The 12,968-nt window shown below is 45.5% G+C and overlaps 1 long non-coding RNA gene across 2 annotated transcripts in view; it reads left to right on the top strand.

The window, feature by feature from the left end:
- LOC139749212 (uncharacterized) overlaps window positions 1-12,968 on the top strand; it is a 251,539-nt gene that overhangs the window by 217,986 nt on the left and 20,585 nt on the right. For both annotated transcript variants that reach the window (XR_011712925.1, XR_011712926.1), the window contains exon 4: window positions 4,005-4,125. This is a non-coding gene — a long non-coding RNA (uncharacterized lncRNA). The remainder of the gene's footprint in view (window positions 1-4,004; window positions 4,126-12,968) is intronic.

Genomic DNA, 12,968 nt, shown 5'->3' with positions numbered 1-12,968 from the left:
TCTCTCTCTCTCTCTCTCTCTCTCTCTTCCTCCCTGTTTGGTCTCATCCTCTCTTAGTTTCATGATTTTGGTAGTTTCAGCCTTCGCTGGTTTCAGTTTCAGCTGCCGTGTCAGTTCACACCAGCTGTCTGTTTAGTTCCGTTTCAGCCACCTGTTGGTCTCGTACCAGCTGTCTGTTTACTTCCGTTTCAGCCACCTGTTGGTCTCGTACCAGCTGTCTGTTTACTTCCGTTTCAGCCACCTGTTGGTCTCGTACCAGCTGTCTGTACTTCCGTTTCAGCCACCTGTTGGTCTCGTACCAGCTGTCTGTGTAGTTCCGTTTCAGCCACCTGTTGGTCTCGTACCAGCTGTCTGTTTTCTTCTCCGTTAAGGCTCGTCATCCCGTTAGTTTCGCTCGTACGTTTCAGCCTGTACCGTTGACTGTTTCATCTGAAACGATAAACAAGCAAAGAAGAATATGAGGCAGTGTTGAGAGAGAGAGAGAGAGAGAGAGAGAGAGAGAGAGAGAGAGAGAGAGAGAGAGAGAGAGAGAGAGAGAGAGAAAAAAAAGAGGAGCAACAATTGCTCACACGACCCCTCAAGGAAGGTACAATTTTCGAGTGAAGTGAATTATGCGCCAGTCAGGAAGGTAGCCAGCAGTTTTATGAGTCAAGTGAATTATGCGCCAGTTGCGTTTGCGTCACGTCTGTTATGCCTTAAGTCGGTTAGGCAATGTAAATATTCATGTCTTGAATTCCATAACAACACACAGACCCCCCCCTTCCCTTCCCTCCTCCTCCTCCTCCTCCTCCTCACACACACACACACACACACACACACACTCGCGCGCGCGCGCGCGCGACCCCACACGGAAAGGGAGTGAGAAATGGAGAGGAGGTAGAATTAGGAGAGGATCAAGTCTAGAGCCTTATGTATTTTTTCCCTCCCCCTTTTCCTTGTCCGTTCGTGTGTAAATCCGACCCGCAAGTCTTTTCTCCCGCATCGTAGGTAAGGGAGGGATTTCTCGGCCCCCGAAACTTTTACACAGCATTATTCCCCCCGGGTAAGAAGGATGTATTGTATACTAATAAGGGGGGGGGGTCGGATTAGAGAGAGAGAGAGAGAGAGAGAGAGAGAGAGAGAGAGAGAGAGAGAGAGAGAGAGAGAGATTGTGTTGTTGTGTCTCCTTTGATGCGTATTTCGTGTGTTGATGTGACCCCCCCCCCCCCCAGTTGTGTCAATGAAGAAAAAGTCAATATTGATATTCGCTGTAGAGAAAGCGTAAGAAAAGGAGGATTACAATGAACGTATTCTATGCCTCTTGTTTGTGTTTGTTTAATGTTATTTAGTCCTATTTTTCGTTTTAAGAGATTTAACGTGATACTTGTCTCTGTATTTTTGTGGCCTGATAGCTGTGGAGATGATGCATGAAGTGATGAAATTTACATAGAAATAATCTTGACGAAAACGGAAGCGTTGGTTCACGAAATGAGAGCGTAGACCGTGTTATTTAGGAGTGGGTTGAAGACGGCCCTCATGTGTACAGTGATCGTGTATGAGCTTAGAATTGTTTTTGAACACCTTGGGGTGTCTTTAGCTTTTTCTATTTTTCCAGATTATGGTTATAACTCGACGTTGTTGATGGGCTTATTGACCCTGGCAGTCGATAGCCTCCAGGCACGAATAATCAAGCAATGGTTAATATTGACCCTAGCAGTCGATAGGCTCCAGGCACAAATAACCAAGCAATTGTTATTGATTCCCTGATCGACTGGTCACGTAACTTCCTCTCATCCTATTTGCATACTTGAGAGCTTCTGTGTTCCTTGCTTTCTTCTTTGCCTGCCTCCTCTCTCTCTCTCTCTCTCTCTCTCTCTCTCTCTCTCTCTCTCTCTCTCTCTCTCTCTCTCTCACCGCCTGTCTGCTTCCCTGACTGATCGCGTCCTTCACATTCCCTCCCGTGCTGCCATCCCTTCATTCAACCATCCCTTCATTCAACCATCCCTTCTAGCTCTTCCTTCTCCCATGAGTGGGAAAGGAGACTGTGGTCGGGCAGTCGAGCGACTGGAGGCTCCAACGAAATGTCCGTGGCGGGTGACACCAGCCCCACAGTGGTGGTGGTGGAGTGTTGGTGGGTGGTGGAGTGTTGGTGGGTGGCAAGCAAGCACTGATGCGACCCATCGCCACGCCCCACCACACCAAGCCAGGCCGAGTCGTGGCACCACCACCACCTACACCAGCTGCATAGAGGCTGCAACAGGAAGCAGGTGTAATGTGGGAGAGAAGGGGTGTGTGTGTGTGTGTGTGTGTGTGTGAGGGGGAGGGGTGTACAGAGGGTGGAGGACGGGAGGAGTGAATGAAGAAAATGGAGGACGCTTTTAAGAAGACAGAGAAACGAGAGGAAAACTTGAGGGGGTCTGAGGGAAAGCTTTTAAACACACACACACACACACACACACACACACACACACACACACACACACACACACGAGGCAGAGAGCCCACTCGATGATTTAGAAAACCACACAGTAAGCAGACCTAGTTAATGATGATGACTATGATGATGATGATGATGATGACGACTGAATAAACCCCAAGGAGACACTGTCCGTTGATCACTGTCTGTTGATTCAGGGAAGAAGGAGCAGCAACAGACGCACAGGTGGGTGGCTGGCCCTCTGGTCAGTGACCAATTAACCCCTCACCCCATTCTTGGACCTGGTCAGGTTCAGAGTGGCGCGCGCCTATCCCCTCCCTACCCTGGAGCCGCCGGAGAGGGGGAACCATTGTTTAGTCTTCGTCTGCGGTGTCTGGAAGTTTGATGTATAGATATATATTCCCAGTAGTCGGGCGGACGCAAATGTGGTTGGCCTTGGGAAATGGCATCTCTGAAGCCTATTACTCGTACTTGTGTCCGCTTGAGACGCTAAAACACACACACGTCCAGACGTCGCAGAGAATCAGGGGACTGACATCTTTCCACCCGAAGATGGGATGAGGTTCCCGGCATATTGCATTACAGTTTACGTCGTCCATTACTGTGATCTCCTGAAATGAAAATTTGAATTTAAAGAGTTGGTTTTCAGTTCTCCACGAGGACGAGGCGTTCAAAGACTAAATGTATAAGGCCAATGATAGGGAAGTGTATTACTGCAAGATGGGTTCTGGTGTGTAAGAAGACCTACGTATATATATATATATATATATATATATATATATATATATATATATATATATATTTACACTTGCTCCCACAGTGCTCAGGAAGCCTACCAAGTCCACTTGTCGGATCTACAAGTCAAAACAGTCCGGTAGTGTTGTGTGTGTGTGTGTGTGTGTGTGTGCGTGCGTATGTATGTATATGATGAACTTCGAGGGGACCTGTGAGTAGGGCGCTATTAAAGTGTGCGCACGTTGAGGTCAGCGTCTTACTTTTGCTTAGGGTGTAGCTGATGTTTGCTTTGGAGTGGTCGTTAGCTCTGCAAAAAAAAAAAAATGATTGCCTGGTATCTTGAGATGCGATTATGTGCGAAAAGTATTTTTTCGTTACGTTATCGAGGTGATGAATATTTGTCTTGGCTAGGCAGCTGGTGATTGTTGTAGATGTTCGGCTATGTGTGATTTGCACCTTTTGCTCCATTTCCTCTCTGAGAGGGTGGAAAGGATAGGTAGGTGAGGCGTAGTTTAGGGTGGAGCTGATGAATTATATATTTTTAGACGATGCTTACAATTCTCCTTCTTTCCAGATCTAGCATCAGTTAAGTGATGTGATGGCATTTACCTTGTCTATGGCTGATATATATTTTGATGTCTGTGATGAGAGAAGTGAACGTCATGTCTGTGTCACATGCGATGCCCAGTATGACTTAGAGCTCAGTTAGGTGGAAGTACTTAGCCATTCAGGCTGACAGAAACATACAGGTCGGGTCACATTGACTCACATCTCATTTTCTATTTACTCTGTTACTAATTTATGTCGTGGATTTAATTTCTTACTCCCTCACTTCTACCGTTTTTTTTTCCAGAGTCCTTTATCAGTGGGCTGGTCATGTCTCCTGCCCTTGGTGTCCTACCGGAGAACGCTTGGTCTCAGCGGTGTCTCAGCCTCCAGGAGCCTCAGCCACAACTTTGCTGAGAACGTGACATGTACGTGTGATTCATTTTCTTTTTTTTTTTTGTGTGTGTTGCTGGGAGGGTATAATCAAGTCATGAATAGAGGATTGCTCTCTCTCTCTCTCTCTCTCTCTCTCTCTCTCTCTCTCTCTCTCTCTCTCTCTCTCTCTCTCTCTCTCCACCACACGCACACATTAAGGAAGACAAGACCGCACAAACACTTTAAACCCTCCACATGTTGAGGAAAAGTGAGAATGAAACACGGACGAGAGCCAAGCCTTCCTCCTTGCTCTGGGGGGTTGGTGGTGGAGGATGGGTGTGTGTGTGTGTGTGTGTGTGTGTGTGTAACGTGTTGCAACCGCAGGCATGTGATGAGCTCTTTCTTGTCACCTCGCGTCTCCCTCCCCCTTCCCTCTTCACTCCCCCCCCCCTTGACAATAAGCCTAGGTGGCGCTCCAACATCCCCCACCCACCCCCCTCACCTCCTCCCCTTCCCCCTCCTCCTCCCTCCTCCTCAACACGTGTCACTGGTATTTAAGCCAAGAGAGGTGGGAGTGGCACGTCTTGGTACTACAGAGAGAGAGAGAGAGAGAGAGAGAGAGAGAGAGAGAGAGAGAGAGAGAGTATCACATTACCCTCCTGGCAGTGGCTAGTGCGTAAGCGTCACCTTCTCGGTAACGAGAGGCAATTTTGGCGTAGGCGTTCCAAAGGTCAAGGGGGTGATTGGGGGAGGTTGGTTGTTTGTTTATTTACGCCGTCGTTAGGGTTGAGGGATGATGATCCATTTGTCTTGCCCATTCAGGAGCCATTAGCCTACATTGCCCCTGGTGCTTGCGTGTGCGCCTCGTCAAGACGGCCACAGGCTCGTGTGTTTGAGCGATTGACGGCTCCAGGTTCGAACCCCAGGTCCCTCTTTGTTTTCGACCGATGCAGACGACGCTCAGGCTCATCCACAACCACGCATCAAGATCTGCTTACCTACCTATCAGTCTTTCTACTTATCTATCTATCTATCTTTGTCTGTCTATCTATCTATCTTTGCCTATCTATTTATCTATCTATCGATAAGAATAGCGTCTAAAAAGGTGTCAGGGGGGAAAAGTGAGGAAAAAAAGGGAAGACACCAGACGTTTTGACACATCTGACCAGGATTTTGATTTTCAATTTTTTTTTTTTGTAATTGTTTACTTACCATGTGACACTGACGTTTATTTTTTGTTTTTTGTTTTTTTGGTAAATGTTTTGACACGGCGACTGATTTTTATGCCGGAAATAAGAACTTTGGTGGTCTGGTCCCAACGTCTCATGCAGCGCGAGTGTGTAAACAGACATCAGGGTATCGAGGGTGCGTCGTGTGTGTGTGTGTGTGTGTGTGTGTGTGTGTGTGTGTTGAATGAGTCCTGAGTGTGTGTGTTGCTCTCTCTCTCTCTCTCTCTCTCTCTCTCTCTCTCTCTCTCTCTCTCTCTCTCTCTCTCTCTCTCTCTCTCCCGTGACTCGAGTGCGTCGTGAGTGTATCAAACGCACTCGAAGGATGTAACTCCTCCCCCCCTCCCCTCCTCTTCCCTTCCCCTCCACTCCTCTTCCCTCACACCCCCCTCCTCTTCCCCTCCCCTCCTCTTCCCTCACACCCCCTTTTTCTATGTCTTCAGCGGCATTTCTCAAGGGGATACAGGGAGGGAGGAGAGGAAGGATGTTATTCACAGGAAGGCCTGGAGCCAGTAGACGGGTCTTTTAATGTCATCAGTCCCATTAGTTTTATACGGGCGTCCTCCGGGGGTCGGCGGCTGCTGCTTCCTACTGCGGTAGGGAGGAGGTCGGTCATAAAGGAAGGGCGGCGGTGATCAGGAGGAGGAGGAGGAGGAGGTGGCGTAAGGTGGTGATGAGAGAACGATGTTAGGGTGAGAGGAGGAGGAGGAGGAGGTGGCGTAAGGTGGTCACGAGAGAACGATGTTGGGGTGGGAGGAGGAGGAGGAGGTCGGTCATAAAGGAAGGGCGGTGAGGAAGGGCGGCGGTGATCAGGAGGAGGAGGAGGTGGCGTAAGGTGGTGACGAGAGAACGATGTTGGGGTGAGAGGAGGAGGAGGAGACAGGAAGTGAGCAGCAGTGAACATCACGCCAGATCGACCCGCTTCACGTACGTACGTACCTTCGCTCCAACCCCTACGAGATCAAGTAAACACTTCGATTATCCCGCAGGTGCAGCAGCAGCGACCGCCGCACCAGTCATATATTACGTTGTAGATATTCGTTGTAGTTCGCCGCCAGGGGAGACAAGAGGTAGGGGGGGTGGGGTTATCTCCCGCCACAATGACTCTCTCTCTCTCTCTCTCTCTCTCTCTCTCTCTCTCTCTCTCTCTCTCTCTCTCTCTCTCTCTCTCTTTCTCTCTCTCTCTCTCTCTCTCTCTCTCGCTTCCCCACTCGTCGTGTAAAGTACTGGAGTGTTGTGAACTTTGGGAGTTTATATATATATATATATATATATATATATATATATATATATATATATATATATATATATATATATGTATATATATATATATATATATATATATATATATATGTATATATATATATATATCCTTGCCTGAGCCAGATACACATTTTATCGACCAACCCCTTCGGGTGGATGAACAGTTGGACTGACTGTGAACCGATTGCCGTCACCAGGATTCGAACCTATGCGCTCGACCCTGGGCGGCCAGTGAATGCGTCACGGTCATGAACGCCCACGAACACACCAATAAACATGTCATACAGCTTAATTACTCATTACTAAAGCCCAGTCCCCTGGACCTTGTGTGCTTTTTGTATCCTCTTTGGCGCCACTGCCCACAGCGTGGGTAGGAGCGCCCGATGAACGCGTTGGCCTCTGAGGTAAAAATCGTACGTGACGGATCATTTCGTATCATGTGGGTCATGTCTCGGCTGATGGTGTGGTCCCGTGTTGCTGTGGGGTGTGTGGGGTGTGGGTGGCAGACTTTTCATGTGGGTGTTGGTCTGTGTCTTCTGTGGGTCGTGGTGATGGTTGGTACTTGTGGCGGCGGTCGTGGCTGTGAGTGGAGGTGAAGTGAGGTGTGTGTGTGTGTGTGTGTGTGTGTGAGAGAGAGAGAGAGAGAGAGAGAGAGAGAGAGAGAGAGGTCACTGGCCTCCGTCTTTGGGTGGTGTTATCCACGGTGCGCATTGTCTGGTGATCCACATGCCACATAGCAAAGGAATATGTGTGCTTATATATAAACTTTGCGCTATCAGTGATTCATCATATACATTATGTGTATATAGTTGTTTCTGGTCACTAACAACATTTGTCGCTCTACATTTCCCACACTTTTCCTTTCTAATGATCCTATGGCTGTCTCTCCCGTTGACAAAGCAACTCTCATTGGTTCCCTTTTCTCCTCTATTCCACCTTGGATGACTCTAACATTTCTCCGCCCCCTGATGCTCCTCTTATTAACCCTATGCCCCTCCCTGTTATCTCATTTTGAATTGTCCGAAAAACGCTTCTCTCTCTCTGGACACATGCAAGGCTTATGGGCCTAATGGCATCCATGCCCCGTGTAGTGAGTGTGCTTCTGAACTTGCACCTGTGCTTGCTCGTCTGTTCCGTTCTTTGTTTAAAAACCAACACTTTTCCTTCTTCTTGGAAGCATGGATTGATACATCCCATCCCTTAGAAGGCTGACCGCTCTGATCCTTCTAACCATCGTCCTTTTGCTTTGGCATCTACCATTTCCAGTGTCGGTGAATCTATCCGAAACTCCCATATCCAAAGACATCTTGAATCTCACAGTCTACTCTCTGATCCCCGGTATGGCTTCTGTAAGGCGAGATCCACTGGTGATATTCATTCTTATCTTACTAATATCTGGTCATCATCTCTCAGAGATTTGGGGGGAATCTACGTAGTTGCCCTTGACATATCCAAAGCTTCTGACTGGGTGTGGCATTGGAGTGTCATCTCTTAGCTCTCCTCTTTTGTCTTCTCTCCCTCACTTTGCTCCCTCATATCTAGCTTCCTCTCTGGCCGATCTATTTCTGTGGTTTTTGATGGATCAGCCTCAAGCTCTGTCTCCTTTAACAGCGATGTTCCTCAAGTTTCTGCCCCGTCTCCTAAACTTTTTCTAAACATTTTCCCCTTTTAATCAAAGTTTCGCCTTCTTCAACAAACAACCAAATACACTAATACGCGAATGAGTCAACACTACATTCCTCCGCGTCCTTCACTTCTGCTCCTTCTCTCACTCGATCTGCATCTCATATAGACAAAACTTCCTCATTAAACTCAGACTTGGACAGGATATCTCAGTGGGGTAGACGAAATCTCTGGTTAAGTCTAATGCCTCCGAGATCCAATTTCTGCCCATCTCTCTATCGAAAATTCCTCACAACTCTCGTCTCTCCTTCGACGCTTCTGTAGTTCCACACCTTGACTCAGTGAACATACTTGGTATTCCTGTTACATCCACTCTGTCTTGAAAACCCCACGCTACGGAAATAGCTAAGTCTACCTGTAAGAAACTACGTGTCCTGATTAGATGTAGAACTTATTTTCCTTTGAACAGTTGGTTTGTTTGTACAAGGGATTGGTCCGTCCTCGTTTGGAGTACTGCTCTCACGTCTGGGGTGGTTGTAGCTCTGCATACTTACTTGACAGAGTTAAGGGGAAGGCGGTCCGCCCATCAACTTTCTCAGGCTAACTTTACTTTCCCTCATCTATAGGTATTACTTTGATTTTTGCTCCCGAGAGCTGGCTGCTTGTGTGCCCCCCACCACAAGCTAGACCACACATTACAAAGCAAGCTGCTGCGTCACATGATTATTATGGTAATAAAAGGAGAGTGGTTAAGAGAGGTGAAAAAGATGTGTTGAAATGGTTTAGACATATGGAGAGAGTGGGAGAGGAAAGGTGAACAAAGAGGATGTATGTGTCAGAATTGGAGGGGACAAGGTGAAGGATTGGACCAAGTTGTAGATGGAAGGATGGAGTGTAAAAGTTTTGAGTGATCGTGATCTGAACATACAGGAGGGTGAAAGGCGTGCACAGGATATCGTGAATTGGAGAATTGGAGAAATGTGGTATTCATGGGTCGACGTGCTCTCAGTGGACTGACCCTGGGCGTGTAATCATCCGGGATGAACCATAGAGAGGTCTTTGGATCCTGGTTGTGCATAGGGGAGCTATGGTTTCGGTGCATTACACATGACAGCTCGAGAATGGATGTGAGCGGATGCTGCCTCTCTTCATCTGTTCTTGGCGCTACCTCGTTCAAGTATGAAGGAATATATATATATATATATATATATATATATATATATATATATATATATATATATATATATATATATATATCCTTCTTGACATATTTTAATCAGAACGAGATTAGGTTATCAATGGATTATCAAAACTGACGAGGCATCCCAAACTACCATAAAGAAAAAGATACCCATGAATATTAAGGGGATTCATTTATAAACAGGAAATCTTCGATCTCTCTTGAAAAAAAAAAAAGAAATATTTACGGAAAAGACTTGTAGAGTTGGCGTTTTCTTTGGACAGAAACAGCGTTGACGATTTTATGACGAAGAGTGAATGCGAGCTGCCAAGAACGTATATCTATATATATGTATAAAAACCTTGTTATATCCTGGTTCAGGGCAGGCCGTATATGACACGATTTGAGTTCAGTGAGTCTCTCTCTCTCTCTCTCTCTCTCTCTCTCTCTCTCTCTCTCTCTCTCTCTCTCTCTCTCTCCCCTCCTGGGTTAAAGGCGTTATGAAGATTAAAGGGGGCACACTTGACGAGAGTTCTGCCAATTTCGGAGCAATCATGGTAAAGTGCTGGGTCCGTGAGGGTAGAGAGGTAGGGACAGAGAGCAGGACCCCACCCAGCACACCCACCCCTTTTTGGAAAAGTTGTTGGCTCATGGGGTTGGCTAAGTACTAGAGAGACCTTATTATATAGATAGATAGATTAGATGGATAGGTGGGTAGATAGTAATTGATAATTTTGTTTTTCTTGTATGTGATTAATTTTTCTCGTGTATCCAATTTCTTGAATTGATTCTGTATTCGTGTGATATAATTATTCTTTTAGTTGATATATATATATATATATATATATATATATATATATATATATATATATATATATATATATATATATATATATATATATATATATATATATATATATTCATTTCTACCGATAGTGTGAAGTCTTGTCTTACTCACAGTGTAACTTATACAGTTTATTTAGGTGGAATTTTTCGTTTTTGTAGAGTTTGGATAATTTCTCAATCTTTCCCCACTACTTCAGCGGTATTAATAAATTTACCACAAATCATGAAAGATATGGAGTACATTTACTTCATAGATTATGAGCCACCGGAGCCTTAAATATAGCAGTGATTTGTGTGAATATATATATATATATATATATATATATATATATATATATATATATATATATATATATATATATATATATTATTTTGATTATCGTTTTCTGTGAAGCAGAAATTCTTCACTCCAATTGATGTGGCATCTAAACTACCTTGAATATTACTGGTGCTTCAACTTGATTTCGGTTCTCTCGTACGAAGTTACCGAAGCTAACGTAAGCGATGATGTCATATGGGACCCAGGTAAGGTTATATATTAGGTTACGTAAGGCTCCGCTTGCGACACCAGTAAACGTAGAGTCATGGCGAGTGGTTTGAGCTAGGTTAGCGTCTCCTATTATTCTGTGTACGATTTTTTGTGGCTAAAAGTTAGTGCTTTCTGTTATGTTGTGTTATAGCTTGGTTAAGAGACGTCTTTTTACTTCACGTCGAGCGCTTATGGCTATATTAGAAACGTCTGCTGTCACCCTGAGGGGTCATTGATATATCATTACTCTCGCCAACCATGGGGTGAGCGGTTATGGCTAAGTTAGTGTCGTCTGCTACTACTTACTGAGCGCTTATGGCTGTTACATAAGTGGTTATGGCTAGGTTAGCCTCTTCTTCTACTACCAGGTGAGTGGTTATGGCCAGTTTAGCGTCGTGTGGTCATACAGGACGAGTTGGTTATGGCCCGGTTTGCATTGTACGCTAATAACATGTAAGTGGTTATGGCTAGGTTAGCGTCGTCTGCCTCTTACAACCCGGTGAAGGAGAGTTTTTTATGGCTAGGCCACTGCCCTCAGCTACGAGGCGGTGAGCGGTTATGGCTGGGTTAGCATCGTCTGGCACTACATGGTGAGCGGTTATGGCTAGGTTAGCATCGTCTGGCACTACATGGTGAGCGGTTATGGCTAGGTCAAGCCAGCTTCTGCTACCACAAGGATGAGCGGTTATCTGTTATGAGCAGTTATGGCCTGGTTAGAATCGCCTGCTGCTATTCATTGGATGGTTATGGGTAGGTTAACGTGGTCTGCTACCACAAGCGAACATAAGTGATTAGGTTAAAGCTGTCCTTGACTGCAGAGCGGTTTTTGCTAGGTTAATCGCCACTTCCATACGAAAGATAAAACACACCAATGGAGGAAGGAGATCCAGTTTGCGTTATTATAAATCCTTTTTTATCTTCGTGCCCGTCGTTCGAACGCCACATAACTTTGAGGAGAATGTTCCTTTCATATTCTAAAACTATCGAAAAGTGAAAGAAAAATGTTATCGACCCACACGAGAGCCAAAATTACAGTGTTATTGCAAAATGGGTCGAAAATAATGTTGCCTTTTTTTCACATTTATTGAAATGTTGAAACATTTTTGTGAGAAAATGGTTGATGGTGATAGGTTTCCTAGAGAGACCAAGTCATTTTGGAATATATATATATATATATATATATATATATATATATATATATATATATATATATATATATATATATATATATATATATCCGTTGAAAACAGTATTCCAAAATTAAGAGCCCTTAGTCGAAGATGTAAAAGATAAAGTGGATGAAATTGAATACTTGAGAACAATGTGTGGTGTGAAGAGGGTTGACCGAACATGAAAGAGATGGGATAAGATAGAATTTTGTTCAGTAAGGGGAGTGTGTATGAAAGAGAGAGATGAAGAGGGTGTGCTGAAAGGGTTTGGACGTATGGAGAGGGTGAGTGAAGAGAGTTTGACTTAGTATATATGTCAGAAGTGGAGGGAAATAAGGAAAAGGGGGGTAAACCGAAAGTTGGTGGAACAGTGGGACGAAGGGTGTTTGAAATGCTCGAGGCTTGAGCATACAGGAGGGAGCTAGGCTTACAATGGATAGAGCGAATAGGAGCGATGTGGTTTACGTGGGCCGACGTGCTGTTAGTGGACTGACCCAGGGGATATGAACCAGGCCGGAGGAATCATGGAAACGTCTAATGACCCTGGTCGTGAGTAGGTGGTTCCGGTTGCACATGACAGCTAGGGTTTGGGTGTGAACGAAGGAGGCCATTCCTTCGTCTGTTTCTGACGTTATTTCGCTGACGCGAGAAATGGCGGATATATATATATATATATATGATTGTGATAGGCAAGGCAGTAAGAGACATACAATGCCTGGCTGGTATGTGGGTGTGACGTAACTGGGAGATGACAAGTGGCACCTGGCTCGCCCTCAAACCCCCTCCCTCCCTCTCTCTCCCCCAGTTCAACCAGCCACCCTGAACCCCCCCAAACAATATTCAACACACCACCTCCTCCTCCTCCTCCTGTCCTCTCCTCTCCCTCCTTACTCGCTCACCCACTCGACTCTCTCTCTCTCTCTCTCTCTCTCTCTCTCTCTCTCTCTCTCTCTCTCTCTCTCTCCCCGTCGCTATGCTGGCCAATCTATAAGAAAAATTGGCGGACTTTGGGGTAGTTGTATGCAGGTATTGCTGGATGTGAAGTCAAGGCTGTTATTAT

This window comes from Panulirus ornatus, chromosome 6 (assembly GCF_036320965.1).
Source record: "Panulirus ornatus isolate Po-2019 chromosome 6, ASM3632096v1, whole genome shotgun sequence".
NCBI classification, from domain to species: domain Eukaryota; kingdom Metazoa; phylum Arthropoda; class Malacostraca; order Decapoda; family Palinuridae; genus Panulirus; species Panulirus ornatus.
Note: the sequence above shows the minus strand (reverse complement) of the source record. Positions and strands in the feature narration are given on the sequence as shown.